This window comes from Cervus canadensis, chromosome 31 (genome assembly GCF_019320065.1).
Source record: "Cervus canadensis isolate Bull #8, Minnesota chromosome 31, ASM1932006v1, whole genome shotgun sequence".
In the NCBI taxonomy this organism is placed as follows: Eukaryota; Metazoa; Chordata; class Mammalia; order Artiodactyla; family Cervidae; genus Cervus; species Cervus canadensis.
Genome location: NC_057416.1, coordinates 22,396,931 through 22,423,072, shown reverse-complemented (window position 1 = coordinate 22,423,072; position 26,142 = coordinate 22,396,931). Strand labels below are relative to the sequence as shown.

Here is a 26,142-nt window from a genome sequence, read left to right as displayed (position 1 = left end):
AGGTAAGTAGTAAAACAAATATCCATATGCCCATGGGCATTTACTTTTGTGATATATTCCTATCCTTAACAGCCACTTGCAGAATATACAACAGTAACTACTTAACACAGGGTGTTCATGATTACACAAAAAAGTGTACGCTGATAAATATGCTTATATTTCTTATCAAATATAATTCAGGTTTAACTAGGGAATTTCCCCCCAAAGTAAAATATAATATTCAGAAAATAGTATGAAACATCATTTGTCCTTTGGAATTTCTTTCCCCAATAAATGTGACAAATAGCCACATCTGATTCTGGTGTGAAATAAAATAGTACAATTTTGATAATATGGGGGCAGGGGATGGGACTGTAGGAGGACTCTTGCTGTGTTCTCCTTGGCATTTGTGAATGGTTATAATTCGTATTTGCTGGTTTATACATTTACATAACTGGTTCTCATTTATGTAACTTATTTATGTAAGAGGTTGTACTGCCTCTGTGGCCTTTGTGTGCTGCACAATTTCCCTCTGAATCAGGAAGTCTGGGGCAAAACTATCACCGGCTCGAAGACAGGTTACTTGCCTGTCATTCTGTGCCACCGCGAGAGGGTATGTACTTTGATGTGGCTGCGTTTTCAATTCAGAGGAAAGAAAAATTAGTATCTTTCTTCATTCATTTTTTAAAAAAAAAATTTGGACTTTGGTCTCTGACTCACCCAGCAGCCTGCCAGGGAAGAGAGGGAATCCTGTGTGTGTGTGTGTGTGTGTGTGTGTGTGGTGGATGGGGAGGGGGGGCGGGTAACCTCCAGACCAAGAGGAATAGGATGGGGTAAAACTCTCCTTTCTTTCCCGTCCAGCGTTACTTGCTTGTGCCTTTGCTAACAAAGTAGTAAAATGATGAGATTTGTATTTCACTTCAGTTTTTTTGTGTTGTCTTCTAAAATAGATCAGTTATGTAAGAGTAGGAAGAAAAGCATATCTGTTTCCTAATTTGGAAAATGCTTATCACCATCATTCCCTGCGTATCCCAGCCCTCCCCCGCCCCCACTGCGCCAGAAGGAGCCTTTTCCTGATATAGTTAGGTAAACTATTTAAGCATCACGTAACACAGTGCTTTTCTTGTGCACGAGTCAGCTGAAGATGTGTATCTGAACCTCCTTTTTTCTTTTGCTTTTTTTTAACTGTGGGTGAATTTACCATTTGTTTCTTCACATTCTTACCATTAAAAAAGAAGGCAGAATTTAAGCTTTAAAGAGCCAAGCAAAATTATGTCCTCTCCTTGATTCATTTCAGTTAGTAACATTCTGGTCAATGCATTGAGAACAGTAAATTCTAAAATGAAATATAGTCAGTGGGTAGCCAATGGCATATTGATACATAAGGCCCAGATGGAAGGGAGTTTAGAGGCCACCTGGCACACCCCTCGTTTTACAGCCGTAAGGACACTGAGTCCCGAGCAGCTGCTTGATTATAAAAGTCACATCAGAGAATCCAGGGATCTGGACCGCGTCTATGCCTCTGTACCAGGGAGGAAGTCCCCTGGCCCTGCTGAGCCTCGTCTGCCACCTGTAAAATGCCAGAACTGGAACTCTCGTTCAGGTGCCTTCTGCCTCTGGAGCAGAGTCCTAGGAGTTGGTTTGAACACAGAGAGAGGAGGCAGATGGTCTCCCAGACACAGGAGCGCAGCAACGTGACACCTGATGAAAATGTAACAGCAGAAGGTGAAGGCTGAAAAGCAGAAAGGAGGGATGAGAAACACACTTTGATGGGTGCACACCCAGCCGTGTCCTGAGGAGGGAGAACCAGCCCTGGGACGTGAGCGTTTTCAGTTGCCGGACAGAGATCCCCCACCACACACACCTCCTCGCCCCTTCTAACAGTCTCTCAGAGGCTGGAGGAAAGCCTGGGGGAGGGGAGCTGGTTACATAACTTGGGCATTTGTGGGGAAGTTTATATAAGATGCTAAAAATACAGTATATGATTGCAGTAATGGTGTTCTAAGTGAAGAGCCCTAATGAGGACAGACTCAGTAGGTTAAATAGAGGTGATGGGAAGTAGATGTCTAAACCCAGTTGCCTGCAATGACTACTGTCTCCCCAAGTTTATTGCCCAGTATTAAAATAGCGTTATCCCTGGTAGCTCAGTATGTAAAGAATCTGCCTGCAGTGCAGGAGACCCAGCTTCGATCGCTGGGTCAGGAAGATCCCCTGGAGCGGGAAATGGCAGCCCACTCCAGTATTCTTGCCTAGGAAATCCCATGGACAGAAGCCTGGTGGGCTACAGTCCATGGTCACAAAGAGTCGGACACGACTCAATGACTAAACCACCATCCCCGTGGGGAACACAGTCAAAGGGCTCAAGAGCACCATCCTTAATTCTTTTCTAATACTCTGAAGAACATAGAAATGCTAAGGATATAACCCATATTCTATTTTACTGGTAGTCAAATTGATAAAATGAATGCATTTCCCAGTATCGAGCTGTTAAATAGAAATAGACATAGGAATAAATTACACACATTATTTAACAAGCTCTGAGAATTAACTACATACAAATCTCCTGGTATTATCTATGCTCCTTCCTTCTCCTCTCACCCCTCACCTTAGCACTTACTGTCACCTGAAATTATATATATACACATAGAGAGAAAGAGTGTGTATGTCTGTCCTCCAAAATGTAAGCTCCTTGAGAACTGGGATTTCTGCCTATCTTGTTCACTGATGTGTCTCAAGCATTCAGGGCATTAGATAATAACTGCTGAATGAGTCACACACAAATTAATGCTATCACCTAATACTTACTCTTCACCCTAATCAGAGATAAGAAGACATTACCATTAACACACTAGGACAATTTATATTCTTCATTTCTCGTCTTTTGTACACCCAATCAGGCCTGCCAGAAAATCCTTGTAGTTCTGCTTTCAGAATATATTCAGACTCTGACCCCTTCAACTCTGCTCCCTCTGTTTCCCAACTGCCTGCCACCCCCACCATCACCCTGGCTCAAGCCATCAGCATCTCTCCTAAAATAACATCCTGGGTTTTGGTACTCTAGGTAACAGAAAAAATTTTGCAGGTGGAAACAGATAAAAAGAAAATTATAACCAACAAAAAATATATGTATATATGTATACATAAATCAAGAAAACAGAAATACCTAACAGTCTAACATAGTAAATAAAGCTTTAATAATTTGAAAATTATAAAGCACTACTCATTTGGCATTATTACTACTACTGTTATTTGTAATGCTTCCTAAACTCCTGGGTGTATCAGAAAATTTTTGAACATTTGAGAAGATCTGTTGGGATGCTTATATGGATCAAAAAAAAATCTTGGGAGTCATCCTCAACTCCTCTCTTTCACTTACACTTCATGTATGGAGGGCCAGAAAATCCTTTGGGTTCTATTTTCAGAATATATCCAGACTCTGACCCCATCTCACTCCTCCCCTGACACCGCGCTGGTCCAGCCACCAGCGGCATCTCACACCTAGATTCCTGCCACCGGCCTCTGCTGTTGTCATGACACCCTCTCATTGTTATCAGCACCATATTACACGAACCATGTGCTCCTCGAAACACAGCAGGTATTTCTCATTTTAACTCAGAAGAAAATCCAAAGTCTCATCCATGACCCAGCAGTCAGTACTTGGTCTGTCCCAGCCTCCAGCCCGTCTGCTCTCCTCTCTCACACTTCCCCAGACCCACTGGGCTCACCAGGACCTTGGTCCTTTCTGTTCTCCTGCTCAGGGATACTCTTCTGCCAGAGATCTTCCAGGCTGCCTTTCTTTCTTCCTTTAGACTTTTGATCAAATGGCACCTGTGATGTCTTGCCTAGTCTCCCTATCTCTTTTTCCAGTTTTTTATCTTTAGCTTTTATCCCTAATATAACTGTTATGTTTTCTTTTTCTTATTTATTGTCTGTCTCCCTTGAGTATGAGTTCTACAAGGGAAATTTGATGTAATAAACTGCTTTATTCTCTGTTGGATTTTCAGTGTCTAGAACACATAAATAGACCCTCAATTTAAAAAAACTGTTGAAATGAAAGAACAAAGAAGGGGCTCTAGTGCTCCACACAGAGTGAACATACACGTGTGCTCTGGGGCTCAGCTTCTGTTTGTGATGGCTTTGGCTGTTTGTGCCACAGCTGGAAGTCTATGGATTTAAGGATACATAGTGCAAAGTACGAACCACTATATGATCACGGCTGAATTTAACGATACAGAATGGAACCTCTAACATGGTTTCTTATGACAGGATCTGACAAAATAATATTTGAGCTAGAGAAGTAGAAGTAGAGTTATAGCATCAGCATACTTGAAAAGAAACAATACCCAGTGAATTTACTCCTTGAAAGTTCATGAATGGACCTTCAGTCTGGTAAAGTCCTCAGGCCCATCAAATGCAGAGGGGTCTCTGCTCCCATCTCTTTCCCATGTGGTTTTGTTTCCGTTATACATTTCTGAGGTTATACAGCTTGACTGGGCTGTCACCTGGTTTAGAGGATAAAGCCATGCGGTGCACTTTAGCTTGAGTCATTTTCAGCTCATATGTGACTTTTTAAGAATCTGAGTTATTAGATAAATCATAAGGATTTGAGGTTGCAATTCATAAAATAATGAGTGACTTGGATAAGGTGAATATTTGCAAAATTTCATCTGAAAGACTGGAGTATGTTAGCTATATGGGGAGGGCATTGGAGCTGGTGAAGGAGATGGAAGCATGTGAGATAGGAAGATACCTGTGACTAGGTTAGGGCAGTGATCTGTGTCCCAAGTGGTCCACAAGGTCAGTGTCACACAAGGAGAGATGATGACCTCAGATGATGGAAGAGTTCTTAACCAGGAGGTGAACACATACAGGTCAAAAAGTCAAGACAAGGCCACAGTGGTAGAATGAGCAACCAGGTTAGTTGTTAAGAAAGTTAAGAGAAAAAAGAGGAGAAGGAAGACATGCAACACAGGTTGATATACATTATAGGTGATCTTTATTCAATGTCCAGCACATGCCGCAGGTCAGGTTAGTTTAGGTAAATGCAACAGAGAGAAGAATCTCTTTTCTATTTTTTTTACCATTGTAACGTATCTAGATGAGGAGGCAGTCTTTCAAACTTAAATGAGAATGGATGCTCTTTCAAACATAAGTGAAATAAACAAGATAACTCTTTCAACTAGCATGGAACACTAGTTTTCACAAAAATTAACAAAATATATTAAAGGGTTGTAAACAAGCTAAAGAATGGGTACATTAAAATACTACTAAAGGAGGTCAGACTCTTGCTCTTTAGTCCCTAATTCGTGTCTGACTCTTTTGCGACACCATGAACTGTAACCTGCTAGGTTCCTCTGTCCGTGGAATTTCCAGAGCAAGAATACTGAAGTACATTGCCATTTCCTCCGCCAGGGCATCTTTCCACCTCAGAGATCGAACCTGAGACTCCTGAATTGGCAAGCAGGAGTTTCCAATGGTTCTTTATCATTGAGCCACCAGGGAAGCCCAAGTCAGACTCTACAGAAATTTAATTTATTAAAAAAAAAAAAAAAGGATGCTTTCCCAAGATCCAGCCTTTGAGTTTTCTGTTAGTAACAGGATCCTGGGTTGAATGTTCCAGGAATCTCACCCAGTAGGATAGCTCCCATATTCTTATGTCTCTACTTAATTAATCCCATTGACTCCATTACGAAACCAAATAAAAAACACATGATAATTCTGAATAAAATGCCTTGTAATCAGAAACATCTTGATCATAGCTCTAAGCAAAACGTGAAGCACAGGGTATGTTTCGGTATACAAGTGTCAGTTCTGATGATCCTTCCCACTGCTAGCTGACTAGCTCATAGGAACCCCCAGAATTCTGGCCACTAATTTAACCTGATTCTGACTCTGGTTTTTGTCTGTGAAAATTCAGACCTGAAATCTCTGACTCACATCTCAAGTGACAATACTTCTGATCCAATGTGGAGAGAACCAAAGATTCCCACCGTCACATTTATGACCAAGATAATGTTGCCACAAGTGCCTTTGGCCTTAGAAGATTTATTAATCAACTACATCAACGTCCCCTATTACATCAACAGAGGTCTAAAAAAATTAAGGTCTGTCCCTTAGGCAGGCTTCTTTAGATTGAGATCAAACCTTTCTGACCAGAAGGGGTATTCTGAGTAACTAAACAGCTCCCTTTTGGTTTCCCTTAAATTTGATGTAGCCAAGTTATCTGGCCCCAAATATAACTAGATAACAAATGCAATCAGCAAGAGCTGAGTTTATGAAGCTTTCATTTATATCTATTTACATAAGCAACTTGCTTTAAGAATGTCTTGGAATTGTTTATATGACAAATCAAAGCTGCTTTGTGTTTCTCCGGGGGGAAAGAAATAGAGCCACTTAAACACGTAAGAAAAGTTTGCAACTGCCGAGACAGTGTGAGTTAAAAGACACTGCTACAGGCACTAATGGCAAAAACTGTTTTACCCAGAGGGTAGGCCACTCGGAGGGTAAGCTTCCCCGGTGGCTCAGATGGTAAAGCGTCTGCCCGCAATGCGGGAGACCTGGGTTCAATCATTGGGTAGAGAAGAACCTCTGGAGAAGGAAACGGCAACCCACTGCAGTACTCTTGCCTGGAAAATTCCATGGACCGAGGAGCCTGGCGGGCTACAGTCTATGGGGCCGCAAAGAGTCGGACACGACTGAGCAACTTCACAAGCCACTCGGACACTGTGCACCCACGTGCGAAGTTTCTCCAATTCCGAGTATGATGAGGGAGTTTGATCTATAATTTCTAAGTTCCGTTCCAGCTCTGAGAAGCTGTAATTTCTGAACAAACACACCCTTGCCTTTTTGATATTTTTCCAGTGGAAAACCAAGTCGTTTTGGTCCATATGTGAAACCTGCTTTTATAATTAAGGCCTCCACTGGGCCCGCCCACTGAAGAGTGAGCTGTGCCCTATGGAGGCGGAGTCGCCGCACGCGCACCATGCTTCCTCCCCGGCATCGGGGCCATCGCAGGGTTTGGGGTGGAGGGTGGGTGGTGGATAGTGTCCCTACCCCGAGGGCCGGGAGGGGGTGGTTAGTGGGGGCGGTGTGACGGCGCTAGGTCACAACCCTGAGGGTTAAAGGTGCCCCCCCCCCCAACCCCGGGTGGTTTAGGTGGGGGCTCAGAGGAAGTCAAGCAGTTGAGCATCTCGGCCCAGGGTCAGGAATGAGAGGGTGAAGGGGCCTTTCTATGAGGCCGGGCGAGGTGGGGGGAGGCCCTTCCTGAACGCCCCATCATGTCTCTCTCTGTGCCCTTGGATGCGCGCGGTTCAGATCCAGACTCCTGGCTTGTACCCAGCTGGCTGTAAGGGCAGAAGGGTGGGTAGTCAGCGCCCCCATCCCTTCCAAGTTGCCCCTGCCCGGGTGCTCTGGAGCAAAAGGGAGGCCCTGCACTCAGCCACCTGATCGCCAGGCCTGCTGAACACCCTGTGGCCTGAGATATGCGGAGCCACGGCAGAGCTGTATTGAAAAAACATGGCCATGAACTGTGCCTCCAGGTTACCATATTACCCAGGGGAAAGCTGCATGCGGTAAGCGTGTCGTGCTAATTCAAGTACACACTGATTTTTAAGGGCGGCTCTAACCAGACCAGCAAAAGAGAGGTGATCAACGGACACGCCAGGTGAAAATGCTGACTGGGAGCCTCGTATCCACCAGTGCCAGCCTTGCAAGACCTGGTGCTATACGCTGCTGACCCAACCAGTTGTGAGGAGCGTGCCAGGTGTGGTAAGACACCCTGGGAAGCGGTGGGGACCTACAAAGACCTTGAAGCTAACCAGGCAGCTTCTGCTGAAGTGTGTAAAGATAACCATCTACAGTCAGAACAAACAACAGCCCCACCTGAAACTTGGCACTGGCCACTCTTTTCCCCTTCAACTGTGTTCCCGTCAGTTCCGAGAGATCACTCTACTCACCGGAAAAACCTTGTTTAGCCCCAAGACCATCAGTGGAGCCTTATACTTGTACCCAGGCCATCCCAGCTGAGGAACACAAGCGACTTACCTGTGTCTGAAGCCAAGCCCAGCAGCCATGGAGCTCCAGGGAGAAGGCGATAGCACCCAGGTCTGTAGCAGCTGCCTTCCCACGGTGTCTGGGGCCACCTTCTCCATTTACACTGAAGGTGAAGGAGTCCAGGATGCCGCCTGCACATCCTGTGTCCACTCACAACACCTGTGTGCCTAACAAAGGAGCAGTGGTGTTAATGGCATCAAACCCACAGTGGCAGAGGGGAGCAGGTGGAGGTCACCTCTTTATTCTTATTCTTCAGAGAATGACCTTAGTAAAATATACAGCATGCACCAGCGTTATAGGGCTTTATACAGTTGTTGAAAATATAGACATTAATAATATAAATATAAGTGTGCCATGAAATATGTAAGAAAAGAATATTGTTTTTCAACAGTGAGTGGGAGAGAGGTTGTGAAGTGGTAGCTACATAGGAAAATTACAGGACTTCCCTGGTGGCCCAGGGGCTAAGACTCCATGCTTCCAGCACAGGGGATCTGGTTTTGATCCCTGATGGGGGAACTAGATCTCACATGCCACAAGTAAGAGTTCACATGCCGCAACTGAAGATATGCATGCTGCAATTAAGACCCAGTACAGCCAAAAAAAAAAAAAAATTCCTGAGTATTTATCTGAAGAAAATGAAAATACTATTAGAAAAGATACATGCACCCACCAATGTTCAAAGAAGTATTTACGATAGCCAACATATGGAGACAACCTAAGTGTTAATCAGCAAATGAAAGGATATGGAAGAAGTATCTATATACCCAATGGAATATTACTCAGCCATAAAAAGAATGAAATTTTACCAATTGCAAGAGCATGAATGGACCGAGACCTTTGTAAAATAAGTCAGACAGAGAAAAGACACTTAAATGTGGAATCCAAATATAAAACAAATGAATAAAACAAAATAGAAACAGGCTCACAGATACACAGAACAAACTAGTTGTTTGAAAGGAGAGACGGATTAGAGGAGGAAAGAGGTAATGTAGGAGACTAAGATGTGCAAACTATTGGGTATAAAAGAAATAAGTTACAAGGATGTACTGTACAACACAGGAAACATATCAAATGCTTTATAATAAGTTTAAATGGAGTATAATCTATAAAAACATCAAATCACTAAGTTGTACACCCAGAACTAATATAATATTATAAATCAATTGTATCTCAATAGATAAAGAAGACAGTGTGATGCTACACAGTAACATAATCCCAACAAGTAGCAAAGAGGAGGTCTTTAACCTCCTGAAGGCAGCATTGTGGTTGGGTGACTGCCTTTGCTCATTTTAGTGACAAGGTACCTTCAAAGTACTCCCTTAAGTGAACCACACAACCCAGCTTATACATCATCAAATGCAACTGGGTATTCCATTGTCAAAGTAGATGCCACTTATTAGCTACTATGTGACACAGGCATGTACATTATCTCCTTCCCCTTAACAGTTTTTGAGACAGTTACCATTATCCACATTTTACCGATGACAAAACTGCACTGAGTAACTTTCAAAGCTGCACAGCTAATAAGAGGTAGAGCCTAGATTCAAACCCAGAGACAAGGTTCTTAATAGCAACCAGGATGTATCTGGGCATTTTGGGGGGAAGAAACTAGAGAAGGGGGATACTCTGGACAATAAAGAGATAAGTCACATCTTTCATACAAACATAAACAACTTTGTTTTAGAGGTAAAGAAAACAAGCATACACCATTAGTGTCTAGGCAGAACACAAAGGATCCCTGCAACAGGAAGTGACATCCAGTTAAAAAAGATGAAATAAATGCATAGATTCAAAGCTATGGTTCCAGTAGTCATGTATGAATGTGACAGCTGGACCACAAGGAAGACTGAGTGCCAAAGAATTGATGCTTTTGAACTGTGGTGCTGGAGAAAACTCTTGAGAGTCCCTTGGACAGCAAGGAGATCAAACCAGTCAATCATAAAAGAAATCAACCCTGAATATTCATTGGCAGGATTGACGCTGAAACTCAAGTTCCAATACTTTGACCACCTGATGCGAAGAGGTGACTCACTGGAAAAGACCCTGATGAAGACTGAAGGCAGGAGGAGAAGGGGACAACAAGACGACGAGATGGTTGGATGGCATCACCGACTCGATGGACATGAGTTTGAGCAAACTCCGGGAGATAGTGAAGAACAGGGAAGCCTGGAGTGCTGCAGTCCATGAGGTTGAAAAGAGGTGGCCACAACTGAGTGACTGAATGACAACCACATTGTGTATTTTGATGCCACTCTCCAAAGAGCTTGCAACTTATTGTGCAAACTTATTGAAACAGGATGTTGTGTTGTATATAAAGCACAATCCAACAGATGCATGCTCTGAGGGAACTGACTAGTAGCCAGTGTTGCACTGGTTATGAGTTTATCTGTCCTTTCCTTACATAAGCATGTTTATGCAACATCAGTACGCAGAGCAATAGCCAAAAGATGCTGTGATAACTGATGAGAACAAAGAAGTTCTGCCCAGCTCAGCACTTCCGGACAGTGCTGCCTTATGAAGAAGGTATTTCTTAGTAAGAGCTGCTCATCTTGAGAGCACACCTCCTAGAGATGCATAGTCGGTTCATTTATTTTTACTGCTTCTTTTGGATAGTAGTCTGTCTTTAATTTCTTTTTATGATTATGTTTTTCTAATTAATTAATTAACTTTTTATTTTTGGCTGCACTGGGTCTTTGTGGGTGTGTGTGGACTTTCTCTAGTTGCAGTGCACAGGCTTCTCTTCGTGGTAGCTTCTTCTGTAGCATGGACTCTAGGGCACTCGGGCTTAGTTGCCCCGAGGCATGTGGAATCCTCTCAGATCAGGAATCGAACCCCTGTCCCCTGCATTGACAGATGGGTTCTAAACCACTGGACCACCAGGGAAGTCCTATGGTTAGGTTTTGATTTAAGGAACGATAAATTTGTCAAAGCTTAAAAAACTGACCTGGCTGAATACCTGGTCACCTTCCTAAAGGTCTCTTGAAAGAATTCTTTGTTAGGAAGTATTTTAGACATAATGATTTATAATGGTATTCACAGAGCTTAATGTTAGGTCTGAAGGATTCACTTGTAAATTATGTAGATTTGAGTTACATTCATGCTAATTGTGTTAGTTCAGAAAAGTGTTTATATAGACATTAAATCACTGTGTTTTGGGAGACACTGTTCCACTAGACCTGCCTGTGGTTAGACCTGATTACTTCAGTCTTCCTCACCACTTCAGCTCTTACTTTAATTGGTGTTTATGCACACCCCATAAGTATATAATTATCTGTACGTATCTGCTCTACACCCTCTAATTTGCTTTGACTCTTTTTTTTTTATTGCATTGAAAGTTTTCTTTTTAGTGTATATATATATGTCTTCCTCCTCCCCAAGCCTCCAAACTCCTAGCAAAATATTGTGAACACACAACAGAATTTTGTCTGACGGTAGAGTTCCAAGTCAATTAGTGAGTTTTGAGTCTTGCAGCTTTGGAGATGTCTCAAAGGAATCAAGCCTAAATGATTCCTCCCAGATACCAGTCATCTCTTGGGTGGTTTCTTGTCTTTCAATTACTTGTTTATGTAATCAAATGGCCACGGGCTCCTCTGAGAGCCTGTGTTAGAAGGAATTTCAACATCTAAACGAGCATTCATCTGTAAAGGATCTTACTGTGTCTAGAGGCTAAGAGAGTTTAAATGCATATCTATTTCTATGTTATTCACTTCCTTTCTTATTCACTTTTTTCCAGGCTTTTCCCTCAGATATATCAGTAATACCTCATTTCCGCAAGCCCGTGTCTACAAGTATCTTTAGAGCTCTTTTGTGTCCATCATTTACCTTGTTTGTTGAAAACCAAGTATTTTCCACTCTGAACTTCTCTAATGGTTCAACTGGGAGAGTGATTATTTTCCATGGCAAAGCACTCTTCACTTTACAAAGGAGACCAAGGACCTGTCATCTCTTCTTTGTATAAATACGAACTGAGCCCATTTTGCAGGATGAAAAGAGTTCTGGGGAGGGATGGTGGTGATGATACTACAATAATGTGCGTGTACTTAATGCCACTGCAGTCTACACTGAGAAGTGGTGAAGATGGTAAAGGTTATGTTAGGTGTCGTTCGCCCTGACTGTACAACGTCTGCTCTTGCGCATTAACTGTGGCCTGCACCGCGTGTGGTCCCTGCTGCGGCCACGACAGTGAGTGACAAGAGCCTGTCACTGCCCACGTGGCCCGGTCCAGCGGGGCCGGCTGGTCGACTGACCAGGTCGTGCTTCCATGTGGCACAGTGCTGGGCAAGGTGTGTAAGCTATGTCCCTGGAACTGAAAACCTGGCAGTGAGCACCTAATTTACCTACAGGGACCCTGAGAAAGACTAACATTGGAAGGCGATGTTAACATGAGATGGGTTTGGTTATTTCCAGTTGGCAGAGAAGAGTTTCAGCACTGAGGGATTGGCCGAAGCAAAGGGTACGAGGTCAGAATTTACAATTCTATGTGTCTGAGCAACGGAAGGAAGACCTGGCGTGGCTGAGGAAATTCATGCGAGTAAAGTATGGAAGGACAAGAAGCTAGAGAGGAGCCAGCATCCGGATCTTTCAGGTAAAAAAAGATTTGGATTTTACTTCAGGTAAAAGGAAAGCCACTGAGAGGTTTTAAGCAGGGGGCTGGCCTGGTCTTATTAATATTTTAAACAGAACACTCTGACTGCAGTATAGAGGCTGGGTTGAAGGGGGAAGAGTTGAAGAAGAGAGGATAAATAAGAAACTTTTGAGAATAAAAATATAGTTTAACTTAAAAATTCAATGGAAGGGACTTTGCTGGTGGTCCAGTGGCTAAGACTCTGTGCTCCCAATGCAGGGGGCCCACGTTTAATCCTTGATCAGAGAACCAGATCCTGCAAGGTGCAACTAAGGATCACACATGCCACAATGAACACTCGGCATAGCCAAATAAATATATATATATATATTTTTAAAAAACGCAATGGGAATTATATTTTTAGGGGCTACCTGAAAGGTAACGCAAATACATAAATGCAGAATACATCTATCAGTATTGGTTTGCTTTGCTGTAAGAATCTAAACTTTTTCTTTGACCCCGTTTTTTTTGTCAATACACTTTAATTTGCTTTTCATTGTATTGTTCCTGAATATATAGTGAATGATTTTTGACCAATGAGAGAATTTACAATAAAGCTATTTGTAACCACTTGTTAAAGCTCAACATTCAGAAAACAAAGATCATGGCATCCAGTCCCATCACTTTATGGCAAATAGATGGAGTAACAGTGGAAACAGTGGCAGACTTTATTTTGGGGGGGACTCCAAAATCACTGCAGATGGTGACTGCAGCCATGAAAAAGACTCTTACTCCTTGGGAGAAAAGTTGTGACCAACCTAGACAGCATATTAAAAAGCAGAGATGTTACTTTGCCAATAAAGGTCTGACTAGTCAAGGCTACGGTTTTTCCAGTAGTCATGTATGGATATGAGAGTTGGACTACAAAGAAAGCGCTGAGCGCTGAAGAATTGATACTTTTGAACTGTGGTGCTGGAAAAGACTCTTGAGAGTCCCTTGGACTGCAAGGAGATCCAACCAGTCCATCCTAAAGGAAATCAGTCCTGGGTGTTCATTGGATGGACTGATGTTGAAGCTGAAACTCAACACTTTGGCTACCTGATGTGAAGAACTGACTCACTGGAAAAGACCCTGATGCTGGGAAAGATTGAGGGCAGGAGGAGAAGGGGACAACAGAGGATGAGATGGTTGGATGGCATCACTGACTCAATGGACATGAGTTTGAGTAAACTCCGGGAGTTGGTGATGGACAGGGAGGCCTGGTGTGCTGCAGTCCATGCGGTCACAAAGAGTCGGACACGACTGAGCGACTGAACTGAACTGAACTTGTCCCACATCACTCATATGTAATGTATTCCTATTGTGATTATTTAAATACTGGATGATGAAGATAATGGAAACAACATTTCACTGGCTGAAAAGATGTACAAAATTATTGACTCTGGTCTTACCCTCAGAGGTTGCCACTCCTTATGTGAACCATCTTGATTCTTCCCTGGCTGATGAACTCCGGAGTCCGAAAAGAAGGGACCTGGAGAAGGAGCGTGTCTTTGGAGTGGGCCACATACTTCAAGAGGTGTCTGTTTCAGCATTAAAGAATTAAAATGCTTGAATCACCTGAAGCCAAGGATTGGCAGAAAACACACACGGAATGAGGGCAGATTTCCCATCACCAACAAGTGAAGATAAAGTTGCATTGATAAAAATGTCACGAGGCATTCCTGGCAACACTGGGTCCTCAGTCTTCATCTCATGAAGCAGAAGGATATAAGAACATACTTCATAACTGTGCCTACTGCCTGAGTCAAAACCCTTACGGCTGTTCAAACTAGAGAACGGGACTCTGTGTCCCTGCCCTCGGGGTGGTGATCTCAGCACCATCATCTTCCTGGCAAACTTCCCACGCTCTTCTCTGGGGCTCACCGGCCCCATCCGCCTCTCCACATTGCTCTGTGTCTCTCCAGATCCAGTCACTCTCAGAAAATAACTGAGAACAAAGTGTAGATGGAGGAAGGTGCATACTGTTCAAGGATATTAACTGCTAAAACAAAAAAATTTCCCCTAACCTTTCAGTTAACATAATAGTTTTCCCTCACACAAGAGTCTAAACTGAGTTGGAAGATGGAGATGAGGGGATGGGGTTGGATCTGCTGCACAGAGTCACTGGGGAATCCAAGCTGCCAGAGGCCCTGCCCCCGTACGCAGGTGGCTTCTTGGGGAGGCAGTGGGAAATGGAAAGTTGTTGTTCAATAGGTATAAAGTTACGGTCATACAGAGGAGTTAGAGCTCTGTAGTATAACATAGTACCCCTCCTTAGCGATATGGTATTGTGCACTCGAAAGACCACATGGTCTTTTCTTTCCAACGACTGCAGCAACTTAGCACAAGGCTGACATGTATTTCAGATTATTTTTCATCATAGGCTATTACAAGGTATTGAATACAGTTTTCTGGACTATATGGTAAGTCCATATTGTTTATTTTATGTACAGTAGTGTGCATCTGTTACTCCCATACTCCTAATTTATCCCTTTCCCCTCCCCTTCCCCGCTGGTAACCACAAATTCATTTTCTACATCTGTGAGTCTCTTTTGTGTATAGATTAATTTGTATCATCTTTAGATTCCACATCTAAGTGATACCAAGTAACACTTGTTTTTTTCTGTCTGACTTGTCTTGCTTTGGATTATTCTTTCAGAGAAGAATGTATGAAACAGACATTTGCAGCTCTAGTGAAGTCAAAGTGAAAATTGCTCAGTCGTGTCCAACTCTTTGCGACACCATGGACATAGTCCACCAGGCTCCTCTGTCCATGGGATTCTCCAGGCAAGAATACTGGAGTGGGTAGCCATTCTCTTCTGCAGAAGATCTTCCTGACCCAAGGATTGAACTTGTGTCTTCTGCACTGCATGCAGAATCTGCTGCAGCCTTATTACTCTTAATGTCTTTTGACTCACTGGAATTGGCGATAATCTAAGATCTACAAACTCAAAACAGACTTTCAGTTACTGATGCTTATCAGACACCTGTATTTTAATTTTAATACCATGACTAAAATGAGGGAGTGTAAGGGGAATCCCCAGCACTCAGATGAAACTTGAATGCTTCAAAAAACAAACTGATTCTTTGGGCTTCTTTTTTTGGTAATAATTTTAAACCACTTTTATTTATGCTGTTTTTTTTTTTCTTTTTTTTAAAATTAATTAATTTATTTTTTCAGTGGGTTTTGTCATACATTGACATGAATCAGCAATAGATTTACACGTATTCCCCATCCCGATCCCCCCTCCCACCTCCCTCTCCACCCGATTCCCCTGGGTCTTCCCAGTGCACCAGGCCCGAGCACTTGTCTCATGCATCCCACCTGGGCTGGTGACCTGTTTCACCACAGATAGTATACATGCTGTTCTTTTGAAACATCCCACCCTCACATTCTTCCACAGAGTTCAAAAGTCTGTTTTGTATTTCTGTGTCTCTCTTTCTGTTTTGCATATAGGGTTATCGTTACCATCTTTCTAAATTCCATATATATGTGTTAGTATGCTGTAATGTTCTTTATCTTTCTGGCTTACTTCACTCTGTATAATGGGCTCCAGTTTCATCCATCTCATTAGAACTGATTCAAATGAATTCTTTTTAACGGCTGAGTAATATTCCATGGTGTATATGTACCACAGCTTCCTTATCCATTCATGTCTGCTGATGGGCATCTAGGTTGCTTCCATGTCCTGGCTATTATAAACAGTGCTGCGATGAACATTGGGGTGCAGGTGTCTCTTTCAGATCTGGTTTCCTCGGTGTGTATGCCCAGAAGTGGGATTGCTGGCTCATATGGCAGTTCTATTTCCAGTTTTTTAAGGAATCTCCACACTGTTCTCCATAGTGGCTGTACTAGTTTGCATTCCCACCAACAGTGTAAGAGGGTTCCCTTTTCTCCACACCCTCTCCAGCATTTATTGCTTGCAGACTTTTGGATAGCAGCCATCCTGACTGGCATGTAATGGTACCTCATTGTGGTTTTGATTTGCATTTCTCTGATAATGAGTGATGTTGAGCATCTTTTCATGTGTTTGTTAGCCATCTGTATGTCTTCTTTGGAGAAATGTCTGTTTAGTTCTTTGGCCCATTTTTTGATTGGGTCATTTATTTTTCTGGGATTGAGCTTCAGGAGTTGCTTGTATATTTTTGAGATTAATCCTTTGTCTGTTTCTTCATTTGCTATTATTTTCTCCCAATCTGAGGGCTGTCTTTTCACCTTATTTATAGTTTCCTTTGTTGTGCAAAAGCTTTTAAGTTTCATTAGGTCCCATTTGTTTAGTTTTGCTTTTATTTCCAATATTCTGGGAGGTGGGTCATAGAGGATCTTGCTGTGGTTTATGTCGGAGAGTGTTTTGCCTATGTTCTCCTCTAGGATATTTATGCTGTTTTTAAGTCCTCCTGCCTAAACCTACTGAATCAGAAGTCTTGTCTCAACAAGCCCTTCAGGTGATTCTGAAGAATACTAACAATAGAGAACCACTGCCTTAGAGACTAGCTAAGTGAGGATCCTTGGAACGCTGGAGTTCCACTTTTGATTGTCACAATGCCGGCTGATTCTGACTATTAAGTATCGTCTGATTAAATGGCTTTATATTCACCGTGCCAGTACTAAAAATCATATCTTTGGGAACTATTCTTCCAGATTCCATCCAAACGTCAAAAGAACTCAGAACAGATTAAATCATTACATTCTTCTTCAAACAATGCATGCAAAATGCCAGCCTAAGAAATGTACAAAGGTTGTAAATCAGCTATATTCCAATATAAAATACATTTTTTAATAAATAAGGCAAAAAAGAGAAATGTACAAAAGTGAAGTGTCCTGGTTGTGACTAAGGGGTGATGGTGGAGGACCTAGAACCTTACTTGTTGACCTTCCCAAGCCCTAAATCTGCCCCTCCGCCAGCCCTATAATGGCCCTGGGGTCACCTCTGTGGAGTTTCTGTAGGAAATCCTTTTTTAAAATTTTTATTGGAGTACAGTTTATTTACAGTGTCCTGTTAGCCTCAGGAGTACAGCAAAGTGAGTCAGTTATTAATATATCCAGTCTTTTATTATTATTATTTTCCCATATGAGCCATCACAGTACTGAGTAGAATCTCATGTTCTATACAGCAGGTTCTTATTAGTTACCTATTCTATTAATATATATTGCTTGCTTGTTCAGTCACTTCAGTCGTGTCCAACTCTTTGAGACCCTATGGACTGTAGCCCACCAGGCTCCTCCGTCCATGGGATTTTCCGGCAAGAGTACTGCAGTGGGTTGCCAGTGCTTTCTCCGAGAACTGTGTATATGTCAATACTAATCTCTCAAGTTATTGCCACCCTCCACCCCTTATTCCCTCGTAACCTTAAGCTAAACCTCCACATCTGTGACTCTACTCCTGTTTTGTAAATAAATTCATTTGTACCATTTTTTAAAAAAGATCCCACATAAAAGTGGTATTTTATGATACTTGTCTCCTCTGTCTGACTTTACTTCCCTCAGTATGACATCTCTAGGTCTACCCATGTCGCTGTAAATGGAGTTCTTTTTTTTATGGCTAAGCACAGGATACACTTTGAAAATCATTTGCTTTTAGACTAGTCATCTGGCCTTCCATTACATACTGCCTTGGCCTTGGATCCAAGCTTCTCACGCTCAATTGTCTCCTAGAACCATTGGCAGAACTCAGGGAAGCTCTTTATTACATTTGTCAGTTTCTTTTAAAGGCTACGTACGACTCAGCACAGACCTATAGAAGAGAATCAAAGGGCGAAGTGAGAGGATGAGGGAGGGGGCGTGGGGCCCTGCCCTCTCTCAGTTTGCTGCCCTCACTGAACCAAGACTCATCACCCACCAGGAAGTTCTCTGAACCCTGTGGTTTAGGGGGTTTTAGGCAGATTCCATTCTGTAGGATTAGATCAGTGAACTCAACGTCTGAATGTGCAGCCCCTCTGTTCTCTCTGGGGCTGAGAGTTCCAACTCTCCAATCACACAGTCTGTTCCTCTGGCAACCAGCCCCCCTCCTGAAGTTACCAAGGGATCCACCAAGAGTCACTTCAGTGGCATAAACTCAAGTATGGTTGAAAGGGGTTTGGGCTAAATAACAGAATACACTCCTGTCACTTCTCCCCCTCAGGATATTTCAAGGGTTTTGGAAGATCTGTGTCAGGAACCATCGACAAAGACCTAATACATAGTTCTTAAAGGATCACACTTCTTATACTTTCCTTTTGTGTTATTTTATCATTGCTTTTTGTTCATTTAATTTTTGCATGGACTCAATTTCTGAGTCCTTTCATGCATAAAGCAGAAGAAAAGATCGTGAAGCACTAAATAATGTAACAGGCACACACAGCACACATATAATCAAAACCAATATAGCCAATAAGGTAGCCAGGAAACTAAAGGCATGGGTTCCGTGTGCAGGGCTTCTTGTATTTTTCATAGTTCTTGTATTCTTCCACGTCAACTAAATGGAAGAAGGAATATAACTGGCACATGGAAGACACAGCCCAGCAAGGTGGCAGTGAGAGTCAGCAGCTATTCATGTGGTTTTTGACTTTAAAACAAAATCATATAGGACCTTTATTTCTCTCCAATGGACCCTATATTTAGGACGATTTTATTCACTAGACCAACTTACTAAGTAATAAATTATTTCTCCAAATTTTCATCATGTAGATATAGGTCATGCATTCTCAATGGGGGCAAAAAATGGTTTCTATGGAGTGGCTGAAAATATCTTACTCTTCTTATATATAAAGCACAGATATATATGGACACAGAGATATACACAATGGATAAAAACATACATAAAATATCTATGATATTAAAGTGTCATAGGAGGGTTATTAGGAACAAAAATACATCTAAAAAGATTCCTCAGGGGATAATAATGGGGAAAAAGGTAATGATGCATTCATATAGGGCTTCCCAGGTGGCACTGACTATAAAAGATTCCTCCTGAGATTCTGGGAGACTTGGGGTTGGTCCCTGGGTCGGGAAGATCCCCTGGAGAAGGAACTGGCAACCCACTCCAGTATTCTTACCTGGGAAACTCCATGGGCAGAGGAGCCTGGTGGGCTACAGTCCACAGGGCCACAAAAAGTTGGACACAACTGAGCGGCCGAGCACAGGCACTCATATAAAAGACTTCCGAGCGGAAGATTTGATCTGTGAGACTTACCTGTATTATCACACTCAGTTGGAATTCCAGTCAAAAGTAAATAAATGTCAGGACTTCCCTGATGGTTCAATGGCTAAGACTCAGTGCTCCCAGCGCTGCAAGTCTGGGCTCAATTGCTGGTCGGGGAAGTAGATCCCACATCCTGCAGCTAAAGATCTCATATATCCCAATGAAGAGGGAAGATCCCGTGTGCTGCGACCAAGACCTGGTGCAGCCAAATAAATAATAAAAGAGAACAGCAGGCAAAAAAATGGCGGTAGGGGTCACAAAACCACATCACTGAGTAAAACAGGAAGCCTGTGGAGGGTTTGAAGAGAGGAGTTCATGATGTGATTGTCACCTTCAGAGGTTGGCTATCTTGCAGAGAACAGACCTTGGTTTGGTAAGCATGAAAGAGACCAAACCAACTAGAAGACTAATGCAATAGTTCGAGCAAGAAACAGTGGAGGCTGGCCTAGGATATTCTGATTTGGGATATGTTTTTACAATATGTTTTTTTAAAATCCAAAACAGCTCAATATCCCCATAATAAAAGCTTTTAAATTAGGAACTGCAGCATTATCCCAAAGTTCTAGGTCTTACTTGGGGGGAATCTTTGGTAATTCTTCAGGTTGGCAAAAAATAAATCGGCAAATCTCACATCTTCTTTCATAGGAAAATTCTGTTTGTAGCTGGATTGAATTACTACTTGGACAACGAGTGACTCTTATTAAAAGACAAGCTTCGTATGTTTTATACGTGTATGTGTGCTCATTCACTCAGGTATGTTGACTCTTTGTGACCCCATGGACTGTAGCCCGCCAGGCTCCTCTGTCCATGGGATTTTTGAGGCAAGAATAGTGGAGTGGGCTGCCATTTCTTTCTCCGAGGGATCTTCTTGACCCACGGATTGAACCCGTGTCTCCTGCATCGGCAGGTGGATTCTTCACCACTGTGCCACCTGCGAAGTTCATTTTGCTACATGAATGTTCCTTTATTTTGGAAGCTGTCAGTATTTCCCAACTGAAAGTAGTCTAAGTTGACGTAACATGCTATACCCTGTAGCTATTGAAGTACATTTGTATTTCCAGAGCTCAGAAAGTACACAGTGAGCATTAATGAATCTTTCTAGGCAATTTTTAAACTTCTGGCACTGATCAACTGTTACACTTACTGTGGTGAAACTTTCTTCCAGATAAAATCCGAGTTTGGCTCTGAAGTCTGTTTTCCAATCCTATTAATCAATTTTGCAAGCTGCCTCAAATTCCTTTTGGTGAAAAGCTGTCGTAAATAAGTAAAAATAATCATTGGTTAGTCCGGAAGTGGGGAAGTACAAGCTAGAATACACGCAAGGCATCAGGGTTGGGACATAGTCAGCATATGAGAAAGATGGTTTCTTCTCTGTGGTTACAATGGGTCATACACTTGTTTATCATCCTCTCCCCAGGCTAATACAAAAGGCTGTAAGGAGCATATAATCCAAGAGTCTACTATCAAAACAAGTCTACCTCATGAAATGTGAGCTTCCACTTCATTTTAGCAATGACTTGAGATCACTTGTGAGGAGTTATAAAGCATGTTTTCAGAATGGGCCTGTATTTCTTACAAAGAATAGAATTTATAGAGGAAAAATAGTAAGACTTTTAAAATAGAGACTTAAACTGGCTTCTTCATTTCTTGAGTGAGAGTAAATATATTGCTAAGTCATATGTGGGTTTCCCAGGTGGCTCAGCAGTAAAGAATCAGACATGGGTTTGATTCCTGGGTCAGAAAAATCCCTTGGAGTAGGAAATGGCAACCCCTCCAATATTCTTGCCTGGGAAATCCCATGGACACAGGAGCCTGGCGGGTTACAGTCCAAAGGGTCGATAAGAGTCGGACACAACTGAACAACTGAGAAAAGTATTCACAATATTCCTATATTTGTAGACCCCAGAGAACTCAAGACACCCAAATTGTTGATGTTTAGGAAGTCAGTTCTGATCTATACCAGCCAAGACCAGGAGCCCATTTACAATATTTGAAAACTTAATGGAAGTTCTGACTAGGTTTGCAGCTCTAGAGATGAAATAGTACAGGAAAAGTAGTTTAAAAGTCAGCAAGGGCCTACAAATGTTAAGGGGTCTTCTCTTTAAGTCTTGCTCTTAAGACTAACTTTTTGTAGTTGTTTAGGTCCTTATATGAAAAAAGAATGTATTTTGTTAGAGAAAAACAAAAATTGAATTTATGGCTAATTTCTCTCAATAGTCTTTTTCTACAAGACCTTATTCCAAGGATATTCAGAGAAATAACATTCCAGTTCCAGAGACAGTTCCCAGAGTCAGACACGCTACAGAGTCAACATATTTCAACTCTGGGTTGCATGTTTTAGCATTCTAAACTGCCTTCTTTCCAACACAGCTGGGCACTAAATTTCTTTCTCAGGAGGTGATTGAAACAGTTTGAGGATCATGGTAATATTGTATCACTGTTATTCCTGGATTTGCTGGCTGTCCTTTGGTTACATAAGAGAGTGCCTTGTATTTATGCGGAAATGTACACTCAAATAGTCATAGTTAATGTGGTGGCATGACTATGATTTACTCAAATGGCTCTGGGGAAAAATAAAAGCAACAGAAAGAGAATGATTAATCAAATGTACAATGTTAATAACTGGGTGATGAAATGAGGAAGGTTTTTTGCATTGTTCTTGCAACTTTTCTGTAAGCTTGAAACTATTTCAAAATAAGAAGTAAAAAACTTTCAAAGGGCACAGTTTGAAGAGCCTCCAACTGGCCAAAGTTTGCACTGTGTGAAGCTCAAAAAAAAAAAAAAAAAAATGACTGTAATTTTAATCTGATGAATAAATAAGAATCTATGAGTCCACAATGATATTTAACAAAGGCTGAAAGAAAACAAGAGAAAGGAAGGGAGAAAACAGGAAAGAGAAAAAGAAGTGGCGGTTACTATTATTCCAAAAGTTTAATTTGAATTTTTTTAGAGAAAAAAATTAAGCATTTACTCTGCCATCAGTGCCAACAATCAACAAACAGTGTGTCCTAAGAAGGTTGATGTTTGACAGAAAACAACAAAATTCTGTAAAGCAGTTATCCCTCAATTAAAAAATAAATAAATTATAAGAGAAATATGAGAATTTTATGTGAGCCAAGCCAAGGAGTATAGCCTGGGAGACATGGATTCAAGAACCACTTGCACTGTGTTCTGCTATACTACAAAATTGGGCAGGGGGCGAGGGAGGGTGGGCTTATGTAGGCAAAATCCGCTGAGTTACATAAATTATTTGTACAGAATTAGGACTGGAGCTGGCAAGAAGTGAGAGTGCTTGTTAAGCAAGGATTGGCTGGGATCCAAATGGTTGCACAGTTTATAAAGGGAGACCTTGAGATCCTAACTTTGCAGCTGCCAGCAGATACTCTTTCGAAAATGCCTGGTGGGGTCCTTGAGTTTGACACAGTTCACAAAATTCAAGTTCTCAGTGATACAGGAACATGTCTGAACAGTGGCCATCTGGCTCCATTCTGGATGCCTGAACCATAGTTACTCCATTTTGATTTTTAAATGATCTTAAATAGGTTGTCACGGTCTTTTTTTTTTTTTTTTGATGTGGACCATTTTTACAGTCATTATTGAATTTGTTACAATACTGTTGTTTTGTTTTGTTTTGTTTTGCCCTAAGGCAGGTGGAATCTTAGCTCCCAGACCAGGGATTGAACTCGCACACCCTTTATTGGAAAGCAAAGTCTTAACCATTGGTTACCATCAGGGAAGTCCCTCATCCCTCATCATGATCCCTCATCACGATCTTTTAGAGATCTTTTTGAGAAGAATTATCATCATCACCAGTTGCTGAGCGAAAGGAATATTTTCTTTTAGGAAGAATGTCCACTCACATGTTAAAGAAATGATAGACTAAAAATCACCATTTAACAGCCACTATATGTGTACCTATGGCTGATTCATGTTGATGCTTGACAGAAAACAACAAAATTCTATAATCCTTCAATTAAAAAATACATAAATTGAAAAAAACAGTCACCAAAGAAATAATCAGTCATGCAAAGATCATCAGTGCATGCTGGGGGGAAAAAGTGTGTGTATGTGTGTGTGTGTGTGTAAATACACAAGTAAAAAGATAAAGACAGTAAAATAATGATATGTTATTGAATCTATGATGTGTGTACAAACATTCTCTGTATTATTCCTTCGTCTTCTTTGTATGTTTGAAAAGTTACAAACGTACAAAATTCTTTTCAATATCAGTGCCACTCTATATTTGACTAAAGTATAGAAATCAGGAGAGAATCCATCCTATCAGTTGTTAAAAGACTGTGGAATATTTACTGCTTTGCTTACCCCCTCAACCACAAAATATATCACTGGAGGGGATTTTCTCCTGGCCGCTGAATTTAACTAAAGACCTTAATCTCTGAGAGCTGCAAGATGATCTGCTTGGCAGGTGCACAAAAGTGTTCAAGAAAACCTGGCATGGGGGATTTGTCCTTAAGTCCCCCAGTGATGAGTACTCCTGGCACCAACCACAGAATCAGGCTGATTGATATTCTGAAACTAGAAATTAAATCTCTAGCTGCACTTGAGACTTACCATCTGAGAGTTGGTATTATTCACATACTAGGATAACTGAATTCTTCCTTATTCTCTACCCTTATTAATATACACCTATCTCAAGAAAAGTCTGAGGAAACAGTGAATATTAAATTATGTCTTGTATTCATGAATACTCACTCTGGTATTCTCTTCACCTGAGAACTGGTGGTACAGGGCAAAGAGAAAGCTCAGGATTCCCCTGGTGGTCCAGAGGCTAAGACTCCACTTTTCCAAAGCAGACGGCCTGGGTTCAAATCCTGGCCAGGGAACTAGAGCCCATGTGTTGCAACCAAGACCCGGTGCAGAGAAATAAATAAATATAAAAACAACGTGGAGAAAGCTCATTAATTCTAGCAAAACTTAAGTGACCCATCCTCAAATGAACAAATCCACTCATAGCTCATCTCCAAAGAAGATGTCCCGCTTCTAAAGCCATTCAATATAAAGCTCTCACAGTAAATACAATTTTCTGCACAAACATAGCAGAGTGATTTCTAATGTTTCTATTCTTGTTGCAAAATATATTTAAAATTATTTTAATATCTAAATCTCTGAATCATACCACATCTAAATATGACATGTCTTTGTGGATAAAAACAGATCTGACCTACAACTGTGCTGTTTATGTGGCCACATGGCCTACTGCGCCCTGGGGACCAGAGGGTCACTTCAGTGACGGTATTTAGCAAACTGAAATGAATTGCTATCATATGCTAAAACTGGGCCATCTATCATAGGCCTGCCACAAACTCTAAGATGGAATAAGCCAGCTCTACAATCATGTGCAGCAAAACTCCCAAATGATACAGGAGAACAGTGGAAAAACAGAATTGCATTAAATTGTAAGTTCCAGGGAGAGTTTGTTGGGGGTAGGCAGCATAAACAATTCTGCAAAAAAACTTTCAAGGATCCTTGCTTTAAATACATCAATTGTTAAAAGGATGGGTTTGGATGAGCTCTCGTTTTAGCATCTAGTAACTCTATAACTGTACCTCAAGGGAGTAATGGGGTCTTCAAACTGGGGTGCACACTCTTCTGGATATGTACAAGAAGATTCACTGGAGAAGTTCTATTTACTTTTCATCTAAATACAAGTAAGCTTTACTAATACTTAATATACAGGCCAACACTGGAAGCATCCCTCCAGCTACATGTTAAGCTGCTATTGACTTATGACCTATGGACACCAAGGAGAACCCAATGGGACACCGCACATACGCTGACAAGCACTGTCAGGGTCCAGTCTATTCGTATAGAAAGCTGTTTTGCACGACCCAGGGAAGCTGGGTCATGTGTTACCAATGGATGGCCTTGGGAAAAGAGTTAATATAAAAACAAGTGCAAACAACAAGGTCCTACTGCGTACCACAGGGAACTACATTCAGTAGCCTGTGATAGACTATGTGGAAGTGAAAGTCGCTCAGTCAAGTCTGACTCTTTGCAACCCCATGGACTACACAGTCCATGGAACTCTCCAGGCCAGAATACAGGAGTGGGTAGCCTCTCCCTTCTCCAGTATAATGGAACAGAATATGAAAAATAATATATATGTATAACAGAGTCACTTTGCTGGACAGCAGAAATTAACACAGCATTGTAAATCAACGATGTTTCATGAAAATTTTAAAAAATCTGAAATAAAGGTAAAGATATGTCATAAGCCGAGACCCAACTGAGCAGTGAACCCATAAATAGATGTCATTTTTCAAGGCATTCAGATCTAAAGAACTTACAGGTAGTAGAACTACTTCT

The 26,142-nt window shown here is 41.6% G+C and overlaps 2 long non-coding RNA genes across 2 annotated transcripts in view; one reads left to right on the top strand and one right to left on the bottom strand.

Moving 5' to 3' along the window:
* The first annotated feature begins 481 nt into the window (after positions 1–481).
* Positions 482–20,488, top strand: LOC122432524. The gene is made up of 3 exons (XR_006266861.1): positions 482–592; positions 12,439–12,616; positions 20,461–20,488. It is a non-coding gene; the product is annotated as an uncharacterized LOC122432524 (long non-coding RNA).
* Positions 20,161–26,142, bottom strand: part of LOC122432523 — a 32,820-nt gene continuing 26,838 nt past the window's right edge. Inside the window, exon 3 of the long non-coding RNA XR_006266860.1 lies at positions 20,161–21,066. This is a non-coding gene — a long non-coding RNA (uncharacterized LOC122432523). The remainder of the gene's footprint in view (positions 21,067–26,142) is intronic.